The following is a 22433-nucleotide window of genomic DNA, read 5'->3' as shown; positions in this document are numbered from 1 at the left end:
TGTCTTATGTGGACAGAGCCGTGCCTGTTGAGCACGAGCAGCATTGTTGTGTGTGCATCACAGCCCTCTTAGCTGTGGACAAGTTTACACTGATTGTTTCATGTATCTAGGCCTGGGCTCCTGATGCCTGCGATGCTTTTGAACCTGGCCTTTTGTGTCCTCCAACAGAGCTTTTGTTCTAGATGAAACAGACTATGTATGGTCAGCACTGAGCTCCTGTACAACCAAGTGTCAGCTCCACTACGTGCACATATACACCCCCACACACACATACTGTAGACAAGTTGGCATGCAGACCCATACTTGTGTACAACAACATGTAAACCCATGCACACACATATTTATGTGTGTGTGAGTGTGTGTGTTGGGGTGGACAGGGGCATCTGTTTTTCCTCAGCAGCACGACATCCTACAAGAGCAATCTCAATTACAAGAGAGACTCCAGAATTAAAGTTTCATCTTACTGTAACACCATGGCCTCTTCCAGGCACATCACAGCACGGCTGTTTTCTTTTCAACAACACCACCATGTTTGCTCTCTCTGAAGGATTAAGTTTACTTTTATTTAAAAAGAAATTTAAAGTAGGGAGGAACTCGCTGAATATATACGCACGCAGTTGTCCACACAAACAACCAGGCTTGTATATAACGCTGATGCTCAAATCCTCCATTCGCAGCGATAGACAAAGAAAGCTACATTCCATTTTACATTTCGGGTGTTTTACTGAGTTTCTCATCCAGAGCGACTTAAAATGAATGCAACGGTAGACTGAGTTTTAATTTATATATGCAAACAATAGTAAAGTGTGTTAGGGTCAAAGCCACAGCAACCAGTCATCAGATTTGCGACACAACAAAAAGCCAGAGAGAAAAAAGGGAGTTTTTCTTCAGAGGAAAATAGGATGCATGTCGTATAAAATATAACATTATATGATTTAGTCCTGTCAGAGAATGCCGACACCAGTGCGTGCTCATTTTGAAGAGAAACGCACACACAAACATGCATGCATGTTATTTCTGAATAACTTTATGTTGCTTTAATTCTGGTGAGCTTATTCTGTCTAAAATGTTGTCAAATAGCATTCTTTAAACAACGATTTGAGTGCATATTTACAAGTAAATGTTTACTGCAATGTTTCCGCAACATTCAGTTCAACTGTTTTAATATACTGAATCAGGACTCCCAAATTCTACGCAGTAAGAAAGTAAGCATATACATTGCCCTAAAAATCTGTTTCTTAAAAGCCGCGTATGCGACAGCGACAGTGCAGGCCTTTGGTTGTTTTCTTTTTTGATGCGGCAGAATCTTGGGCGCACTTGTTCTGGTGGTAATGTAACAAAAGCTAATACCAGAATTCTTTGTACTTGCATGTGTTCGAAATAAAGGCGGAAAAAAAGGAGGACAGCAACATTTTTTCTCCTCAAATACTAGGGGTGGTGCATGAAAAAGTAAATGAGCATCCTAATATCGGGGCCTCTTAATTTTTCAGCAGATGTGATGAAGTGAGTTTCGACTGATGTTTCCTGAAAGTGGCAACACGTGTCCCTCTTACCCGGCTGGTGCAGTCCTCTCGTCTACAGATGTGTCGCTTGATGTACCCATCGGATGGCACACTGCCACTTAATAAAATATCACTCTTGCTTTGACAGGGAAGCCTTAATTGAGTCCCTCGTCAGTTTTATCAAACTGTGTGTTATCGTCTTTTGAAACTTTTTTCCTCTCTTTCCCCCTCAGTCTCTCTCTTGCTCTTATGGAATATGCTAGCAGTTGAATCCTCTGTAACCAGAAGAGAAGGGGGGCGGTGTCGAGAAAAAGAAAAAAGTGAAAGAGAACAACACTGGGATCGAAAGAGAAGTAAAGAACAAGAGTAAAAGTGAGAGAGCGCCAGAAAAGATAGAGAGAGAGAGGGGAAGAAATAGCCAAGAGAGACGGTGCGGAGAACGAGCCTTCGGAGGCTATCTTGTCATTGGATTCATAATTCAGGTTCATGATTTTAATTTCCCTCTGTTCTTATCAAAGGCCGGTGGAGCAGCAGGGGGAAGGCTGGTAGTTAGCTGGATAACTGCATATGAGATGAGCTGCAGCGCTCCCGTCACAATGCCTGGACGACATAATAGGGATGGAAATGTGCCGAGAAGAACAGTCACTCACAGCGACTTCCTCTTTCAACCAACAAAAACCCACAATCACTCGTTGTTTACAAAAACCCTTCTTTGACATCGTCTCCCTTTTTCCTCAGAAGCCGAAAGCAATCTCTCCCCCCCAAAGTATATTCAGTCACACACACACACAGAGAGACGATAGGCTTGTGTAAAGCCCCGCGAAAATACTGCAGATGAATAATGAATTTTGACTGTGTTTGGATGCGGTCTTTTGATTTGATAATATTCTCTTGTATGTCTATAATGAAAATGCTGTTCTATCAAAGTGTATGTGTTTGCTGCAATGTAGGAACATTGTCACAAACTAATACAGCCACTGGGCCAATGTTTGAGGTTGGTAGGCAGATTTTAGATGCAAGAGTTTGGCTAAGACAATTTGAGTTGTCCATAAAGGACCCTTTGGCGATATGTTAAAAATTTACAACCGGCCACCGTCAGCCCAACATCCGCCGATTGCCGATATATTTATGCAGGTGTGTGAGTGACGCTGTTTCATTCAAACTCGACGGAAACAACATAATACTCACAAAAAACTATCTTGGTTAGTCTTTCCAACTATCACCAACTCTAGTTTGGATGAAATAAACTCATAAAAGTATGCCAGCTCTACACGCTGCTTCCCCCCGCTGTCTCTTTCTCTGCCTGCTGAGCAGTGGTGGGGGTCTTGCTTTCTTCGGCGGCAAACCACCAAAAAAATCGGCCAAAAAAAACAGCAACCGGCAAGGAACTCAGCCAGTCCCCAATAGCCGATATATTCTTCCAGCCTAATAGTCAGTGTACGCCACCACTGCGTTGTGCGTATTGCACAAACTAGAGGGCACTGTAGCAGCCCCGACTGAGAGGCATGCTCCCTCTGCTCCCCTTACTTTGAAGGCACATGGTACTCTACACACACACACACACACACACACACACACACACACACACACACACACACACACACACACACACACCATTGAATATGTTTTGATGTTGGTTTCTTTTTCTATTTTTCCTTCCTCCCTCCTCTTCATATTTCTCACTCTGGTATTCTCCCTCTCCTTTCTCTTTTGTCTCCCTTTACTTTCTCTCCATCTCTCTCATTCTCTCTCTCGCTCTCTTCCTGTCTCTCTCTCACCCTCTGCCTTTCTCTCGCTCTTTATTTCTTTGCTTACAGGACTCAGTAGTGCCACTGTACTCCTCAGTCAGCCATTTGATCATTAATTTATCACAGTTCCAGCAGTTTGTTTGACAGGTGCAAGTGCTTTCATCTCAGTAGCGCTAGGCATTGCTGAATGAAACAAGGTAACCCAGACCTCGATGTTGAGTAAGTAGGTGAGCTCGGAACTGAATGAACCGATAGGTCTCTCCGCAGAATGAGAAAGTGCGCCAACATGGGCCTTCTGGCTAACTGGGCAAGTGTGCTTGCCCGTAAACCAAGTCAGTCATCAAGTCAGTCATGCAGACCTGCCAGAAAGGGGAGTCCAGTGAGTGCTGGTTCCTCACTAACTCCCTGCCAGACTCCTTTAGATCCCAAATGTCTGTCCAGGTGCAGGCAGGATGTAGATATCTACTCCAACTGCTGTAGCATCTGCACTTCCAGGAAAGGCACTCCCATGCTCTATTACAGCAGTCCCAAGTGGGGTGTACCAGGTGTCACTGCACAGGTAGTACTGGTAAAATGATTTGTTGTTAGGTCTAGGAGATTCAATTCCCACTAAGCCTTAACACTGTACCAATTACTAACAGGCCACAACATACACTGAACTCCTTGTATACCTTGAAAGGATGAAGGCCTCTGAACCCCGGTCAGCTCGACTTGCTTTCCGCAGTCGCCGATGAGGGTCAATCATTGTCCATCACGGTCTCAACAAACAGAGTTACACTCTCAGCAGCACACCACTCTTCCTGTACTCTCTCTCTCTCTCTGACATCTGCCCTCAGCATTTTAGCACTTTCGGTTCCCTCGTCTCAAAGTCATTGGGTTTGTTGAATGGGTTTTTAGTTAGATGCCTGGAATAAGGTCTGTGGTTAACACAAGCTTAAGGGATTTTAACATTTTGTTCTATGACATAAAATACATCAATAAATACCCCACTTGTGAATTTTGAAGCCTTTATATATCTTAAAAAGGTGGTTGCTAACAGTTGTTTAACCGACTCGTCCGGCTTTATAGTCTCGTTGTATACTTGCACTTTTGCGACCGTGGTATTGTTCATCTATAGCCTAACGTTAGCTTTGTACTTCTGGTGATTGCGTTCACACTTCAAAAATCATAAAAGTGGTGTTCATTTGTGCAGATTATCTTACGGAACAAAATGTATAAGTATCATAAACGTTTGTTTGACACAGAGCTTATTTTCTGCAATAATCCAAAATCCAATGGAAAAATCCCATTGGCCTTTTGTCGAGGGAACCAGGGCGATGCTAACTCCCTGGTTGGCCTACAAAATTATAGTCTATAGAAGTCTATGAGAAAGTGGCCCTACTTCTCACTTGATATATGTAAACATTATAAACATGAGTTTATGGTCTCAGTTGCTAGTTTCAAGTCTTCTTCAATACAGCATTATGTTCAAGGTCGCTACTTTGTGATTGAGAGGTCGCTACCACGACGTTGTCCAGTCTGGGAGTTGTCCGTGTTTTTGTCTTACAACCTTAACCCTTTCACAGTGTGTTTTCAGTTCAAGAAAGTTAATTGTAACATTTTGGTCGCCTACAAATGTTTTATTCAGCGTTTGGTTGTACCTAGCTCCACCCTCTCGTGTCACTTCTGACTGCAAAACACCAAGATGACGACGGCCAAAAACCTGAGCTCAAGGCTTCAAAACCGTTGTCCACAAACCAAAGGGTGACGTCACAGTGACTATGTCCACTTCTTATATACACTCTGTGGCCTCATATAATTAGCAATAAAGTTGGTGAAGGGTAAAAGTAAACGTGTCATTTGTGAGTGAAGGACCAAATAGTAGGTTTCTTTACAGACCTGAATTTGGATGTTACACCCTCCCAACACTGACACATGGTGTCTCTCCGTCTGTCTGTCTCTTTCTCTCTCTCTCTCTCTCTCTCTCTCTTTCTCTATCTCTCTCTTCAGCTGCAGATCATTAAAAACAGACCATCTCCTCTCCAATATTCAATATATCTTCTGTTCTCTACACTCAAATTCCTATATTGGAGCATTATTTTGACTCAGATGCCATGAATAATATTATGTAATTTATTTAGGCCTACATATGGTGCATACTGGATGCTCTGTAAGAGCCAAGAATGTCAGAGGACACTCACGTGTTGGCTGTCCCGTGAGGGCCTTTGACACCTTTTGTTCTTCATCCTGTCCTCCAGCGCCAAATATGTCTGAATTTTTTTCAATTCAAGATTTATTTGCTGGTCAAGATTGAATCGTATTGCCTGAGCGGTTTGTAGTACACTTCAGTGTTGAACAATCATGCGAAACCCATACATTTCCCCCCTTTCTTCCTTTCCCAATACTCTAGTTCTCCTGTGTTTTCACTCTTTTCAGCCTCTTTCTCTCTTTCCCCTCCCTCTATCCCCGGAATCGAGGTCTGCTGGGGCATTTTTAAGACAGAGGCTTCCTGGACTATTTTGGTATCAAAGCTTTGAGGCAGCAAGAGGCATGCTCTCTGAAGTTGACATGTAAGGAGAGGAGGGCCTTCCTCTTTCACTGGTTTGTAGGGGGCAATGGGAGGGGAGGCACTCAGTAGCCCTGCCAGGAGCGGTCTCTACTGGGGATATGAGCCTCAAACGCTCCCCTTCAAGCCCAGACCCTCCCGAGGCACCGGGGAGGCTTATGTTTCACATGTTCGGTGCCCAGTTGACTGTATGGATGGATGTATGGTGTTAGGACGGGTGTGGGTGCATGAATACATTTATGTGTTTGTGTGTTTACGTTAGCACAAAGAACAATTGTGGCGAAGGTCTCGAGTGCAATTGTTTCCAACGTTTAACATTTGCGACCGAATTAAAGCTTCACAAAGCAACTTCATGCATCGGCGGCCCCAAATGGAAGCAAGATGTGACTTGTTTTTTTGTTGTTTTTAAATCCAAAAACATGAGTTGATGTTTCAGAATGTGATGGCACTGGTCTAAACAAAATTTGTTTTAGTAGCAGATGACGCTGTGGGTCAAGCTTTCAACATATTTATGAACTCCTACTTAGAAAACAGTTTGCTGTTTTAGTCCAGATGTTCAATTCATCGCTTTTATGTGTGAACAAAATAGTATCGGTGTGCCAAACTGACACTAGAAATCAATTTTGGTCAAACGGGGTGAATTTCAGTTTCTCAAATTGCCGACTGGGAATTTAGTTTCTGGTCTGCTCCATTATAAGGATGATTAGATGTTTTATTTTTACATAAAAAATCTTGCCTGCAGCTGTGATGTGAATTTAACCAGCTCCAGCCCTATATGTGGTAGACTGTTGTCCAGATGACCCCCTTTTTTTTCTATCATTGCTGAAGAAGCCCAGCCCGCAGAGGATCTGACTGTGACTCGGTCTGACCTGGCTAGTCTCTCTACCAACACACTGCTCCCTGATTCATCTGCTGCCAACCCCTTCAAGTTATTCATCTGGAAGAAATATGCATTCATCATTGTATTTTTAATCACACCAAATAGATAGACAAAGAGAATGCCTTGGGGAGAGGGGGAGCAATCTGCAATTCCCAGAGCTCAGATGGTATTCCTGCCCTGCATCGCCAAACATTCCCCAAATTGACTCTGAATGAATTTATTTTTAATGTGTGGAAGATGCTCTACCACAGAGAATAGAGAGGTGTGTATATGGGTTAGTGTGTGTGTTGTGTTCTTGTCTGTCTGCAGAGTAGTAGCATGTTTCTGTGCGTATGCCTTTTTTTGTATGTGCATCATGTATCAGTAATGCAATTGCACATTGTGTACACATTTACCTGAGTTCACGTCTGGATGCAAGTGTGTGTGGTTTTGTCTCTACGTTTGTGTGTATGTGTGTTTTTTGAGAATACGCTGGAAAACATGAACAAGAAAGTAAGATTAGATAGTAACCTAAACAGAGCACTGAATGCAGTTTTTTTTTTGCTTAATGTTACACATTATGAAACGCTGATTTAAAAGTTCTCCTTCGCCACAAAGCTATAACAGTGTCCATTGCATAATCCCTGTTTGACCCATCTCCGTCCCAATGAAAGCCTGGTATTGTAGTGGAGCTGTTTGGCCTAGCCAGCCCCGAACAAATGAGCAAGCTCATCCCTCCGTTCTCCATCCCATTGTATTCATTAATAAATTAATTTATCAGCTCGTCTTGGTTCCAGCCTAATTGAGTCCCATCGCAGCCTTCTAAGTAGGACACTTACAGATCCGACAAATGGAATGGTATCCGGCCCTCAGTCCTTTGGGCTATGCCTTGGCCCTCTACCCTAGAACACACTGCTTTGTTAGCTGCTCTGTGTGTGTGTGTGTCTTTGTCTGTGTGTGTTTGAGTGTGGATAGATCTGATACCTCTTTCATCTGCTTTGAGCTATCTGTTGATTATCTCAGTGCAGCGTCGTCGTATTCTGTGCTAGCATGGGACGGATTGGAAGGTGGGGGTGGGGGGGGGGGTCGCTCTGGGAAGAGAGGAAGAAAGAGAGAAGAGCAGAGGGAGGATGGGGGCTTCCTGTTACTCCATAAGAGATGAGCCCCCACAGTGTTGTGTCCCTGCATACACACATACACGAGTGCACAAATTCGTGGCACACATCGCAAAACAGATGTGGGCTCACAGAAAAGGGAGGGTCCTCTATAGCTTAATGCCATTACATTAAATTTTAAATAATGTTATGCAAATCAGAAATGACAGGAGATTATCTCCTTGGGACCTTGAAAGGGATTCGTCAGTTCTTATTCCAATAGCCCTGGAAAATAGCCCAGACGTCCTGAGTGGAGAAATATGGCAGGGCGTGACGGAGCCTGCCGCCGCTGAAAGAGGAGACCGTGAGAAAAGGCCCCAAGTGTTGGCTATTAAAATCAATTTGCCCAGGAAGTCAATGAAGAGAAATCCCTTAGTAAAGGCACCTCCCAGGACAGCTCAGGGGTCCTGGAAGAGGAGCACAGGCGAGGATAGAGAATATGATCGCCGCATGCCAAGGTGAAGCTAACACACGCCAGAGGAGGGGAGGGTGAGGCAGGGAGGGTGAGGACCGTCTTTCATGTTTTCCCCTCGTTCCTAAAGAGCTTGGCCTGGCGTGGATGCTTCACATGGTGATGGAGAAGTTCTTTGTTGTCAGAGTTGGATGTGGGTTTACAGTAGGGCTGTCAAAGTTAACGCGATAATAACGCGTTAAAGCAAATTAATTTTAACGCCACTAATTTCTTTAATACATTAATGCAACTTGCGATTTTTAGGTGGTAGCAGGTTCAGTTTTAAAGCTAGAGCGAAGATACCGAAGGAATCCATTAGTACCTACCACTTGCTTGTCGGGAAGGAGGCTAAATAACGCTCCAAACGTACGCTAAATTTTGGCGAGGAAAAACTGGCACGGCCATTTTCAAAGGGGTCCCTTGACCTCTGACCTCAAGATATGTGAATGGAACTGGGTTCTATGGGTACCCACGAGTCTCCCCTTTACAGACATGCCCACTTTTTGATAATCACATGCAGTTTGGGGCAAGTCATAGTCAACCTGTTGGGCTTGAGTCTGCATATTGTTTATGTAAAATGCACTACCTGTGATGGTGTCTGGACAATATTTGTCATTGCTTTGTGTTGTTAATTGATTTCAAGCAATACATATATACAGTACATATATTTGCATAAAGCAAGCATATTTGTCCACTCTCATGTTGATAAGAGTATTCAATTCTTGACAAATCTTCCTTTAAGGTGCATTTTGAACGGATAAAAAATGTGCGATTAATCGTAATTAAATATTTGAATCGATTGACAGCCTTACAGTGCTGTTAGGGAGCGATGGATGTCCTGTGGTTTGTCCTTCTACCAAGAGCCAGTACGTACTGATATACTGTATATGCACATCAGTGCTCATCACATGACTCTCCATTTCCCTCCACTACCGTCAACATCCCTCTCCCACCCCTTTTCCACTCTCACCGCAGGTCAGGAGTGCGGCAGCCATGCTTGCACAACAGCCAGTCTCAATATTGTGTTAGGGACAGAGCCATCCATTACTGAGAAAACAAAGTCTTGTCTGTCTCCAGTGCTTTGGGCCAACAATTAAAGACATCACGCCAGCACAGGGGCACCGGAGGGGTGGGGGGAGCAGGCCTTATCAGAGCCATTCCATCAAATATTGATGGACCTAATTGAGGTTTTTAGGCACTACAAAGCTTCCTGAAGAGTGTGTCTGTTTTTATGGCAAAGTACAGTCCTGGTCTACCGGAGCAGACAGCGAGAAGAGTGCAGTCTTGTGTGTAAATTGCATGCTACGTAGACTAACTGCAGGCAATTGCATGTTATTGAGATGGAAGATGAGGCAGAAACTTGTACCAATGAAATTCTTCTCCCACGGATGGAAAAGTATGTCAACACCAAGTTATTGTAACCGACTCTTTATTATGATATAGCTCAAAGAGAAATGTATGAGGGACATTTGAAATTATGATCATGTCATGATATTTTTATTCTCTTCTTTTTAAATATTCTACCCTATTCTGTCAGAAAACAGAAATAGCATCTGGGCTCCCTTTTGGTGTGTATGTTTCCCCGGCTCTCGTCTCTCTCTCTTTCAGTCATTTTGAGATAATGCAGGATTACGTTTCAATCTTTTTTGCTTGAAATATAAAACTTTACTGCCGCAGTTCTTACCCTTCTCTGTCTCTCCGTGCTGCTGGTCCCTGGTGACACCAGACTGAGAATGGCAGCTTTAATTTGCAGGAAAACAAGTTGAGAATATTGATTTCAAAAAGTGCTCTCTTCTCCCCTTGGAAAAAAAAAAAACGAAGAAAAAAAAACCCAACTGTCTGCTATGTGGAAACCTGTAGCCTTCAATTAAGTGGGGCTTGTAGGTGTGTGTGTTTTCATTTGGGCACGGTGTTCACTTGAAATGACACATTAAAGGCTGTGTTTTACTTCAATCAGACTGTGAAAATATACACACAGACCTAAGTGTCTCTTGAAGGGCTCCGACGTTGGCACACACACACCCCGCCGCCATACAGCACCAGACAGATGGGCGGTATTTATCTTAGAATGAGAACCATGTTCTTCCTGCTCCAAGAAGGGAAAACACTGCCTTTCCCACTTCTGAAGACGACACGTGTCCTGGAATTCATGTTGGTTGATGTTCACAGGTCTCAAGTCTCACTTCTCCTCCCTAAGACTTTTTGTAAATCACAATAATCTAATATAGCCTTTTTTTCCCACATGCACAAAACAGAAATGAGAGCTTTGGCTCCTTGGCTCCATCCCCACGCTGGACTGTTGAACCACTTTCTATTTATTTCGACTCACAATAAACCTTCAGTGATTCATTTGATCTTGTTTGGTGAATAGTCTGTCCCTGTGGTAAGGCTTATCCCCTTTAATGCAAGGCCTATTTGGGGTTCTGATCTGGTGCTTAGGGCCAGGCAGAGTTGGGTATCTGCTGGAGCTAGTGGTTGTTAGACGCCATCCCAGAGGCTTTGGAAGTCATCCCGCTAATACAGACATGACTAAAGCTCCCCATCATCCCCCGCAGAATGACACGGCACGGCTCCAAGACTTAACTCTTACAAAGAGCTTAAATATCTTAGATGTGTAATGCATAATGGAGGTGTGTTCTGTACTTTGGGGCGCAGTATTCCCATCGCTGTACTAGGCTGTACTACAATAGCGTACTGGCTCGTTCACCGTATCACACAATGGTGTCAACAGTGAGAAGTGTTTTCGGATGGCTGAATAATGAAAGGATATCGGCCACAGTGATGATAAAAAGTGCATTACCAGGTATACCCATGCCTGAAACGGACAATTTATCCACCTCTGTTGAGTAGCATAAAATGTGTTTTCCTTCTCTCTTTGTTTCTCTTTTTTTTTCTCTATCCTGTGTGTGTCTGTGTGTGTGTGCCATGCGTTCCTCTGTGTTTGCACACACTGTGCTGAAGTTTGCTGAAAAGGGGGTTGGAAGCTCCCCTAGTGGCTCCTCCAGAGAATTGCCTTAGAGAGTACCGCTCCGCTCAGCAGCAAGTTAATGGCACGAAAAATAGCAAACACTTACTTTTTTGTTTCCATATCAGCGGTCCAACTGTGTACCTTCTATTTTTGTTTGCTTACATATATATGTAGAGGGGGAAAGGCTTGTTTGTTGAAACACTGCAAGCTCAGAAAGTGTGTAGGTATTTAGTGTTTGCAATTCAAGTACAATGTTCTCATCAGCCACTACTAAATAAAATAAATGTGTTAAGGGAGAGAGTTGTTTATTTTCATATACATGGTTTTCAACTTGCAAGATGGTAATTTTTTTTTTTTTGCTTTCACAACCACTGTGATTCAGCCTAATATATTCTGTTTAGTAGCGAGAAAAGTAGGCTGCAGGATAGAGCCTTGGAGAGTAGCACATAATAATATGATCTGCTCTTTTTAAACTTGGATATTAATGTTTTACCCAGTTTAATCCATGCAGTATTACTGGGACATACTTTCAAGAAGCACACACTTACAAACATACTTGGTAGTTCAATCTTAATTAGTGCTGCAAACAGAGTTCCCAGCACTGTTGGGTCAGGAGACAATGAAATGGATTTCCACACAGACCTGAATGTCTGATGGTGGTAGATAGTCTCCCATTGGGCCTGTAAGCAATCCTGCCCTCCGATTAATGAAATGTAGATGAGATATATGGAAACATACAGGAGGTTATATGTATGTCAGCGTGTGTTTGCATACACAAACGTAAGTGCGAATGTGTTCCTATGGGCGCGTGCCTGCGTTATGCATATTAATTGAGCCTTTGGCTAAACACAAAGTTGTACATCATCTCTAGCGTACACCTCGTGAAGACGTGAATCGTCTCCCTTGGCAGGATAGTACTGATAAGGCTATGATGACTTGTTATCTACACTTCACCTTTCATTTGTTTTGATCTGTAAGCAGTGTAACATCATATATGTGTGAGAAGAGGGGAGCAGCGGGGGATGTTGCGTCCTGATGTGTTTGTTCTAAATTGATTACCTGCTCCCTTTTTTTTTTTTTTTTATCATCCTGTTCTTCCTCTTTGCATGTGTTGTGTGCTGCTGGCCGGCTGATTGTATCAGGAAGCGGTCAGCAGCCCAGGATATTTCACTTTCATTGGATTTAAAGAGGACTGGGAGGAGGTGTGCACATTAGCGCCTTCAATACAATCACATTTGTCAGCGTGATCCTTTTTAAGTGCATTTCAATTAGGCCCTGATTCTTTGATTTTATTATGCCCCGGCCTTGCCGGCAAAACGCTCGCCGCTGGTTGAACAAGGCTCCGTCTAATGTACACAATTTAATTTTCTTAATTGAGCTAATGCGCTTTTCATATCCTAATTCCTAGAATAATCTTTGATTCCTGTATCTGCTGCGGGAGGCTTTTAATGAAAGAGGGCAGCCTAAAAACATCTGTTAGACCCGTGATTAAATCATCCGCATAACATCTGCATTTATGAGGGTGTTAGCATGCCGCCTGGCCCTTTATCTATTTTGGGCAATTATCTCGTGTGACTGTAGTAATACAAGATATTAATATAGATGTGTTTGTACGGTTGCCCCCTCTCGTTCGCACTGATGACTGTCATCTGGCTTTGTTTCCACAGAGAACTCTGGCTATTGATACAATGTACCACAAGTCTCCCTTAAACAAAAGGAGGGGGAGATGCTTTGTTCTTTGTTTGAGCTGTGTGCGTAAGCTATTTGTGTAGACTCTTCTTCTGAAAGGTGGGAGTAATGTTGAGCAAATCCTGTTTCCTCTTTGGCAAGTGGTTAGGTAATTGATTAAGCTGTTAAATACACACACACACTGACACTCGCACACACACCGTGCTCAAATATACATCCTCGATCGCACTAACACATGGATGTGTTGCACAGTGTTTCCATACCTGCTGGCTTCACACAGTGTCGCTGGAGTACCAGCAGAGAGCCTTATAGCCCGCTGCAGAGTGAAACAGAGTACGTCTTCTTTCCGTTCCTCATTCCCTCCCTCACCACCTTACATCGGACCGACTTTTATCAAGAATCACACGAAACGAGATATCAAATGAAAGCCATCGCTTTCCCCTCCTCTACTTCCTCGCTCACCCCCTTCCTTCCGCCTCCTCCTCCCACCTTCCTGGTGGCGTGGTCATCTGTCCATTAAGAGGGGGTGAGTCAAGTCACCTGCCGTTTGGCCCCCTCATCGTATGACACACGGTGGCACAGCACGGCTGTCATCGCCTCCGCCGAGCCCGGATCAGGTGACCAGATTATCTCTCCGCCGGCTTCCATTTCCCACATTCTCGTGCACTACACTGAAAACAGATCACACACACAATCGGGATGAAACCAGCCAAATTACCGACCAGTACCGCAGCCTGCGACGTCCACGACATGTGTCAGAGAAATGCTCAGGTCAGGCCTTGTTGACTCAAAGGTCTTGGCATCAGCGTTTGATGGGCGATGTTCCAAAGTGAGTAATGCTGCTTGTCAAGCATACACCTCTCTGAGCTGAAACCATGTTGTTTGGGGTGTTGGCGTGGCCTTGTGGTTAGAGAGATTGTTGGGTATCTAGAAGAACACAGGTTCAATCTCAGGCTGCGGCGACCACTGTGCCCATTCTGTCCAATTGTCAGTTACCAAGGCATGGCAAGATACTGCTTGTTCCGTGGGTGACATTTCTGCTGTCTGCAGGGATTCCTTGGAGACATATGTGACGAAGCAACATTTTTCGAGCTTAAAAGGGTACTACGCCCATTTTCAAAATTCATACATGTTATTCCTTTAGTCTAAGAGAGCCCTAAAAATATTAGTAAATTTGCAACTCTGAACAACTCCAAAATCCCAAAACTAGAGTGCTAAACCTCAAACTCATGATGTCATAGAGTATAAAGTGTGGAGCGCTTCATTGACAATGAATGGGAAGAGATGTTATAGATGATAATGGCAGCACACGGGAATGTTATTGGAGTATATGGACAAAGAGTATAGAAGCAAAGAGACAAAACTCTGGTCTGAGGACTGAAAACGCTTATTATATTTATTATATTTTATTGTTCAACAACGGCCATTTTGGTAGAATATGACAATAGACTACAAATAATGTTGTTTTCTTTTGTACAGCACTTTTTAGGCGGACGCTTTACTGGCCTCCGGTAATCGCTTTCAGTCCAAAATTGTGGAAGTGTAGCTTTGCTGCTGGGCGCTGAAGTTGCAATGGAAGGATCAATTGGTTTCACTTCTTAGCAATATACATTCTTTGATATGGGTACATTTCCTGTTTCACAACTGAGAACACTACAATAGACTAAAGGAAAACAAACATTCTGTGTGTCTCCCATTCATCATCTATGAAGTAGCTCTAGACTTTATACCCTATGACATCACAAGCTTGAGACTTACTTCTCTGTTTTCTGGCTTTGAGAGAGAGTAGCTCATGTTCACACATATTGATTGAACTTTCCAAGGTCATGGAAATAATAAATACTATTTAGATGGTGTTCCCCTTTACCTTTTCACTCTGTGGTGGTCTGTTGGTTTGCAAGAGGTCATTGAAATGATTGCAGAGCATCCAGAGTTGTACTTGTGACATTGCCTCTCAGTGTTGTTGTGTGTACTGTGACAGGCTTTCAGAAAAAAAAGTCCTTGACTGACCATGTAATGCATCACATAATTGATTTGCATGGAGTTTTGACTTTTATGCAGCATTTATGACTTTTTGACCAGATTTTGGAATTGTCAGTCAGGAAGTAATCAAGCCACAACCCTGAGCAATGACTCTAAAAATCCAACCACTGTAAATGTGTTAATCATTCAAAAATAAACATTTGACCCGGCAGATGATATAAAATTCTGACGTTTTAATTAAAAGACTCTGTGTATAATGTCAGCTTTGATTGCAGTCGCTGTTGTTTAAAGCCCGCTTTATGACCTGTGAAAGGTCAAGGGGTCAACAAAGACGCAGGGAGTTGTCTAAGTTCAGCCAGATGTTGTTTATTTTATTGTGTCACAGCAATGCCATGTCATTCATTACACGCCTCTGTGGTCGTGGACAGATGAGTGTCTTCAGAGCGTATAGCCACACCCAGGGATAAGGCTAATTGCTGCTGTACTGCCATTGTCTTTAAAGCCCCATTTTGTGGCTGCCGCGCTAAGTGGTGCTGCAACAAGGGACACATGGACGCACGCTGGCAGCGCCCTTCATGTGGCGGGCGCCAGTTTTGTTTCTGATTATGGAACATGATTTTGTTTTTTCCTTCTCTCATCTTGTGTTTTTCTTGCTGTCTCTCTTTGTGCCTCTGGTCTGTTTTAACTGCTTGGGTTTGGCTCTCCATGGGCGGTGCTGTGTCCCCAGTGCCGGCATCATGGATGGTTTTCTCTGCCTCACTGGTGCCCACATTAGGGAAAAACTTTCCCCAACCGCTGAACCCACCCAGAACCTTTCTGCCTCAGGCTCGTTTTCCCCTCGGTGACTTTCATTCGCAGAAAACTCGCAGCCAAATAATAATTGAAGCGGTGAGCTTGAAATTCAACCGTAAGACTGGTACAGCAATACCACCTCAAGGTAGTATGACTGACATTTTTAAACAATAATATATCATTCAAAAGAAACCTCATTAAATGTGTTTGGCTCTGTGTGGTTAGCATTGCAAAAGAGGAATTATCTGCTCCGTCTGGCTGTGTTTGATGGCGCGTATTCCCCCAGGACCGAGCCTGTGAGAACTACTTGTCCAGCTACTCCTCACTTTAATGTGTAAAATGTTTTTGGCAGATGCTCCAGTAAAAGTCCAGTGCCATCAACTCATTCCGCCTCTTGTGCTCTCCCCATAGACAAATCACAGCGTCAGTTTGTGTAGCTCAAATCCTTGACCTGCCCCCATCCTGGGACCTTCTCCTGGTGGAGTGCAGTAATCTGACCAGTGCACTCCTTGCAGACACAGTTGAGTCCCCCCTCTGTTGTGCTATTATCAGCTGAGTGTTATTACCCCTCTTCGCACAGGAAAATATGCCTTGATTTCCATCGACCCGTCCCCGAATCAATGCTTTTAAAAATCTGAGACACCTTTTACTTAAGAGCAAAAGCATGCATTTTATGTTTTGACATGGTCTTATTGATTGGGGGTGGTGGGGAGACGGGTGGAGTGGGATGGAAATGGGGTGTGGTGTTGACCTCTCTCTAGTTCTTTCCCCGTTCTCCTCCAATCTTCGCGCTTCTCTCTTTTGCGCTCCCGGTCGCTGCCAGTGTCTGGTAACACTGCCATCCTTAATGGCTTTCCTGTGCTCCATCTTCGTCCCCCACCCCCACCCCCACCTCCCCGCACAGCCATCTCTCTCTTGCATCCCCCCCCCCCCCCCCCCCCCCCCCTCTCTCTCTTGTCTTTGGAAGCCCCTCTTGCGCCGTGCACTCCCCCCCCTACCCCCACTAATCAATACTCCCTCCTGTCCACACCCCACGTCACTCACATTTGGCCCGCTGATAAATTATGGATGGGGGCCTCTCACATCACATCTAAAATTTCTATTGTGTTTGTCAATGGATGATCGATACTTCACCTCGCCTCATCCTCAAAGCCCCCCGCGCCTCTGCTCTCTTTCCACTTTCATCCCCTTGTCTCTTCTACCACTTTTTTTTTTGTTTGTTTATGATTTTGGTTCGCTGGAAGTGCTTCTGGTGCTGCTGGGGTCTCCAGGGCTGCAACTAACAAACGTCATCATCAAATAAATGCATCCGCCCTTCCTTCTCCTTTACCTCGCCCTGTCACTCTGCCACTTTCATCCCTCACCTCGCCTTTTCTTCCCACTCGTTCTCGTTCCAAAATGTCGCTAACATGTGTCGACACCGGCTTCAGACAAAACGCCAGAGTTTGAAATCTGTGGTTTGACGCCAGTTTGTGGATGAGCACTCGCGTTTGACAAAACCACATAGGTTTCCTCCGTCTTCCATTCTCCTCAGCAGCCTTTGTCCACCCCCACACCCTGAGAAATGTGAAGGTAAATCAACACTTGGGTGGATGTTTGAAGTGTGAAGGGAATTTGAAGAATGAGAGAGACTATAATCAGACAAACATGCCCTTAGCTGTCATTCCTGACTGGACTTTATTTAGCTTTCAGTGTTTTCTCTTTAATGTATGTACACTCGTATAACCTTCAGCATTAACAGAAAAAGAGAACCCTTTCACACGCACTCCCATACATCCACATGTCTCAGCTTTTGTTTCTCACACTTATACCGACAGCTCTCTCACTTTCTCCCTCTCGCACATATACAAACCACGCAAGGGTCAGAGCGGTGCTGGGGGTGTAATTTAAGTGGCATTGGGCTTATCACAGCCTAAAGCTCAGCTGTGATCTCTGGCCCTGAGCAGCACCTGCTCGTCACACCAGATCTCACCTCCCACCTGCTGACGAGAGAAACTATGCTGCCTAATAACTGCAGCGGCGGCTCCCTGCCTCCTTTTCCATGACCACTTAACCCCTGACACGGCCTTTTAAGTGAAGGTCTGGTATGCGTCTGCCAGCCTCAGCTTGGCAGCCGAGCCTTTGTGCCATTACCTTAAGTAACATGCGATCTCCTGTCAGCAACGAGGCAAGAAACTACTTCAAACTTCTACTCTTGAGTAGAGTAGTTGGACATTTTCCACATTTTTGTCGCTATGGATGCTTCATCATGATTTGATGGTCTGGCTTCGGAGTGGCCAATTTCATTTTCTGGCCTTTTGTTTTGACTTATTTGGGCAGCAGGGAAGTTACAGCAGCAGCAATAATGGCAAGGAATAAGAGAGGAAAATGGAGTGGAACATGCAGCAGACAAATTCCATTCAGAAAAACTAGCTAAACTTCACTGTTGCTGTCCGTAGTTTGTTTGCATCTTCTATAATGCATGACATTCCTGTCTCCTAAAAATTACATTGCCATACAGCTAAACTGCATTCTCAATTACGTTTGGAGAGAAACATATTTAGTCGTGGATTACGCTTGTCTTTGACGTATCACAAATAGTTCACGGATGGCTGCAGCAAGTGACCTAGTACAACAAACGGCACACAGAGCAGGTGACGTAGTATATCAAACGACCATTAATGAATGTTACGTGTAATAATAACCTTATTGGTCTAATAATGAGTATCTAAAGCGAGAAAGTCCACTACGGGCGGGTGGGAGGGCTGGTAGATGGGTCAAACAAACAAACTTTCACCCGGGATGCTGCTTGTGTCCCGTGTGAAACTAAAAGTCAACGTTCACTTACATAGTCATTTTAAGCCATACCGTGCTTCTATTTTTTTTACTAAACCAACCAAGTAGTTTTGTTGCGTTTTTTGTTTTGTTTTGTTTCAATTTACAACGTTAATCACGTGTTTAAAACTGAGACCGTAATCTGGAAGAAAATACGTTTCCTTCCATACGTAATGTGATTTATGGAAAAAAAAAGAATGCAGTTTAGTTGGGAACGTAATTTTGTAGGAGACAGGGTTGTGTATTGAAATTAAAAAAAAAAAAAAAAAGAAATTGGATGTTATAATTTTAAATAGAGCTTGGATGGTTTATGTATATACTTTAAAGAATTACGGAGCAGGGTCATTGTAACTCAATGCTCTCAGGGAGGGTCAAAAAGGGCCGAGACTGTCTGGGCTCGGCCTCTCAGAGTGTGATCTGCTTCCTGTCTGTCTGCACCTCCGCACCCTCTTCATCAGTGGCATGGCAACAGTCCAGCTTTACACGCACCCAGTTGTCCATTCCCATGCACCCCCTCCCCCCCTTTCCAAACCAGGCAAGGTGAAAATCTTTAAGACCAACCTCCATCTCCAGACTGCCTCAGACACGCCTTACTGGCTTATACGAGGAGCGCAAGTTGACCCTTGCTACATAGACACAGCAACACACACATTATCTTAAATAGACTCGCACACACACACACACACACACACACACACACACACAGCCCCACTGACAGACGAGCTACAGAGCAGCACGGCATGCCGGGCAGGAAGAGAATCTCTCCCTGAGCAGAGGTCAATGGCTTTTATCTTTAGTATGTTTGACCTCAGCGTGGGGTCTCATTCATCTGAAGGTCTCACAGGCATGAGAGTAGCTGCTAGTAAATGTTGAATCATGGGTATCTATTCCTGACTGTGAAAACAAGTATAGCGTATATTATCTGTAACATAGTAGGCAAGAGGGTGAGTTGAGATTTAAAAGATCACCGTGTACCTAATATAATTGGTAAGTTTGATCCCCAAAAGCCGTAGGTCAATTATAAACCTCATGCACGTGTGACTCTAAAGCTGCTGATCCCTCACTGTACTGTCTGGATAACAGCATCAGAAACATTTCAAAAATGTAGAAATGTTTGTTCAGAGATAATGTTCCGGTTAATATTATATAGTATTCATGAATTCCAGTTCAGAAAAAAAATCTTCACACAATGAGAGGTAATGATTGGTATGTATATTGTACTCAATGGTGTATCTCATCTATTCAGCCGTGATTGGACCATTTACTGGGCAAACATTTCAATTGTGTTTGACCTCTCTCAGAAAGGCTGACATTGCTCCCTTTCACTCTTCCACTATCCTATCTCTCTTTCTCTTCCATCCTGTTTCCCATCATGCACACGCACACACACACGCACAGACGCGCTTCCTCTCTCACTTTCTCGTCAACTGCTTCCTTCTCAGGCCAGAGTTCTGCATGTGGAAGAGGTGGTGTCATCCTCCGCTCTCAGCCGTCGGTTCAGATTTGCCTCTGAGCGCAGCGAGACTTCCTGATTCGTGTGACAAACACAAATGCCTTTAAATTCCCACAGCCCCGGCTCCTTACCAGCCTCATACCTTGTAATGCATTATTCACATCCTCCTCAGCACAGCCCCAACCCCCCACCCCCCACCACACCCTCTCTCAACCATCTCGCATCAGGAGAGGGACAGCCACACACGACTTCCCTGGCAGAAAATCCATACAGCCTTGACGTCTTTGCTTCAAGTGGGCAATTAATAGAACCGCGAGCCGGATCTATTTTCTCTCATAATTGTAGTTAAAGGTGAGGACATAATGATGCCATTAAATGATGATGTTAATTTGTTTGGCAAGGAGACTATGATCATGAATGCACGTTATTGGTGATCGTGCTGAGTCGGTTATGGCTGTTAAGAGTTGCCAAAATTAAGAAAAATTATATTTGTATATACCAGATAGTGATGGATGGTATGCATAGGATTAGAGATTTTCTGATACCATTTTTTTCCTTCCCAGTAACGATTCCGATACCTGAACTTGCGGTATCAAGTACCGATCCTATACCAGCATGATAAAATATATAGTTATTATTATTATTATTATTAGTATTACTATTATTTAACAGGTGTTTACTACTGACCGTGTATGGATGTGATATGACTAGTATCTTTGTTGTATGGCCTGGCTCAGCTTAAACCCTTTGTAAAACATAAACAAATACATACAGAGAATGAATGCAATAGGACTTTCTTTTATTATTCAGTTTGTCAGTTAAAAAATAAATAAATAAATGAAGTTAGGAATAAATAACAATTTTATTCTCAACACTAGTGCCACCCCTCAAAACAGAACACTTACATACTGTACATATCGACGTTTTACTTGTTGGATTTTTCACTGTGAAATATTAAATTAATTAATATTAAAACTACCTGCAATCAGTTCTTCTTCGATGCTCTAAAACAGTAGTTGCCAGTGGCAGCCATGACACATCCAGGGCGACAGCACAGTGAAAGCTACTGTTTTGGAGTGGCAAAGAAGAATTGATTTCTGGTTCAACAAGTCGATTTTTTTCTGGGTTGGTATCGGATTGGTGCATAGACTGGCGTACACGATACCCGATCCTGAATTATGAGCAGTATCGGACGCATTTCCGATACTGGTATCGGTATCTGAACAACTCTAATAGGAATCCCAATGCCCTTTGACATAATTCATACTGGTTGAGACATATTTCATATCAAAGCAATGGTAGCTGCAAACCCCAAACTACTCTGCTGAATGCTTGACATGGACTCACTACTTCTCATAAATGTCTTCTCGGGTTACACTTACTTATATTGCTGCTACCATTCATTCTTCTCTTTCTGAAAGCACTGAAAAACTGGCACTGGCTTTTGTTTTTGTGACTTTTATGTGAGTGTTCTTGACCGGTCAAATTGCTGTTCTTGTTTACCGAGCGCAGCCTCAGAAATTTGCTTGTGGTTTCGTCGAGCTGGCGAATGTCTTAACGTCACCCCCGGTGTCGCGCCGACACATAAGCGAGCTAAGCACCCCATGCTGCGGCCGCGGCCCTCTCGCAGTACAGCCTGTCTCCCCTCCGACTCACTCCCATGCGCTGACACCCTGCTGCAGCTGAGCAGAGGCCCGTCTGCTTCTTAATGGTGAAAAACGAGAGCTGTCATGTCGTAATCGTGTAATAACCGTGCATGGTGTCACTTTCAGCAATTAATGGAGACGCTGTGACTGGGCTGCGTAAATCCTGGCTAAGTCGGCTGCAGCAGGGTACAGCGGCGGAGGAGAGTCGGAGAGGCTTATGCTAGGGTGTGTACGTTTATTTGTCCCCGCATGTGTGCCAAAGGCGGAGGAGAGGTAAAGATTTGCATGTGTCTGAGTGTATATACGTGTGATTGTCAGAAATAGAGGGATTTAAAAGTGTGTGTGAATATTAGGTGATTAGTTGCATCCATCTGTTTGCTTACACATTTTTGTGGGTGTATAGAAACATGTCAAAAGAAGAAAGAATGCTGAACAATAGTGAAATCATTTGGGGTTTGGGCCTTAGTGATGACTTGGCAGACTTTCACTGCCCTCACTGCCCTGGATGTCTTGTCACTCTTCACTGTGTACAGTGTTATTATAAATCAACAAAGCCATAAAATCTGATCTTTAGTGGAAGGTCACAGTGGAGAAATATATTAGAGGGTGCATAGGTTAGGTATTATTGCTCTTATATGATTATCCTGGGGATACAGGGAGACATTTTAGCTCTGCTGTCTTGGGTTTGGGATTATTAGTTCTTGAGATCGTTAGTATTGGTTGCTTGTTGTTGTTTTTTTTTTGTAATTTTAAACTTAGGCCTTTACACACTGGGGTCATTTTTTTTTCATGCGATTAATTTGCATGTCAATATATTTTTTTTCCAACT

At 43.7% G+C, this 22433-nt stretch overlaps 1 long non-coding RNA gene across 1 annotated transcript; it reads right to left on the bottom strand.

Moving 5' to 3' along the window:
• Positions 1 to 4084: 4084 nt before the first annotated feature.
• Positions 4085 to 21189, bottom strand: LOC119479977. The gene is made up of 3 exons (XR_005204790.1): positions 21119 to 21189; positions 17022 to 17027; positions 4085 to 4096 (listed from the first exon to the last, which is right to left on the bottom strand). It is a non-coding gene; the product is annotated as an uncharacterized LOC119479977 (long non-coding RNA).
• Positions 21190 to 22433: the final 1244 nt, after the last annotated feature.

This window comes from Sebastes umbrosus, chromosome 2, assembly GCF_015220745.1.
Source record: "Sebastes umbrosus isolate fSebUmb1 chromosome 2, fSebUmb1.pri, whole genome shotgun sequence".
NCBI lineage: Eukaryota > Metazoa > Chordata > Actinopteri > Perciformes > Sebastidae > Sebastes > Sebastes umbrosus.
The sequence above is the reverse complement of the archived record's forward strand: the minus strand, read 5'-3'. Positions and strand labels throughout refer to the sequence as shown.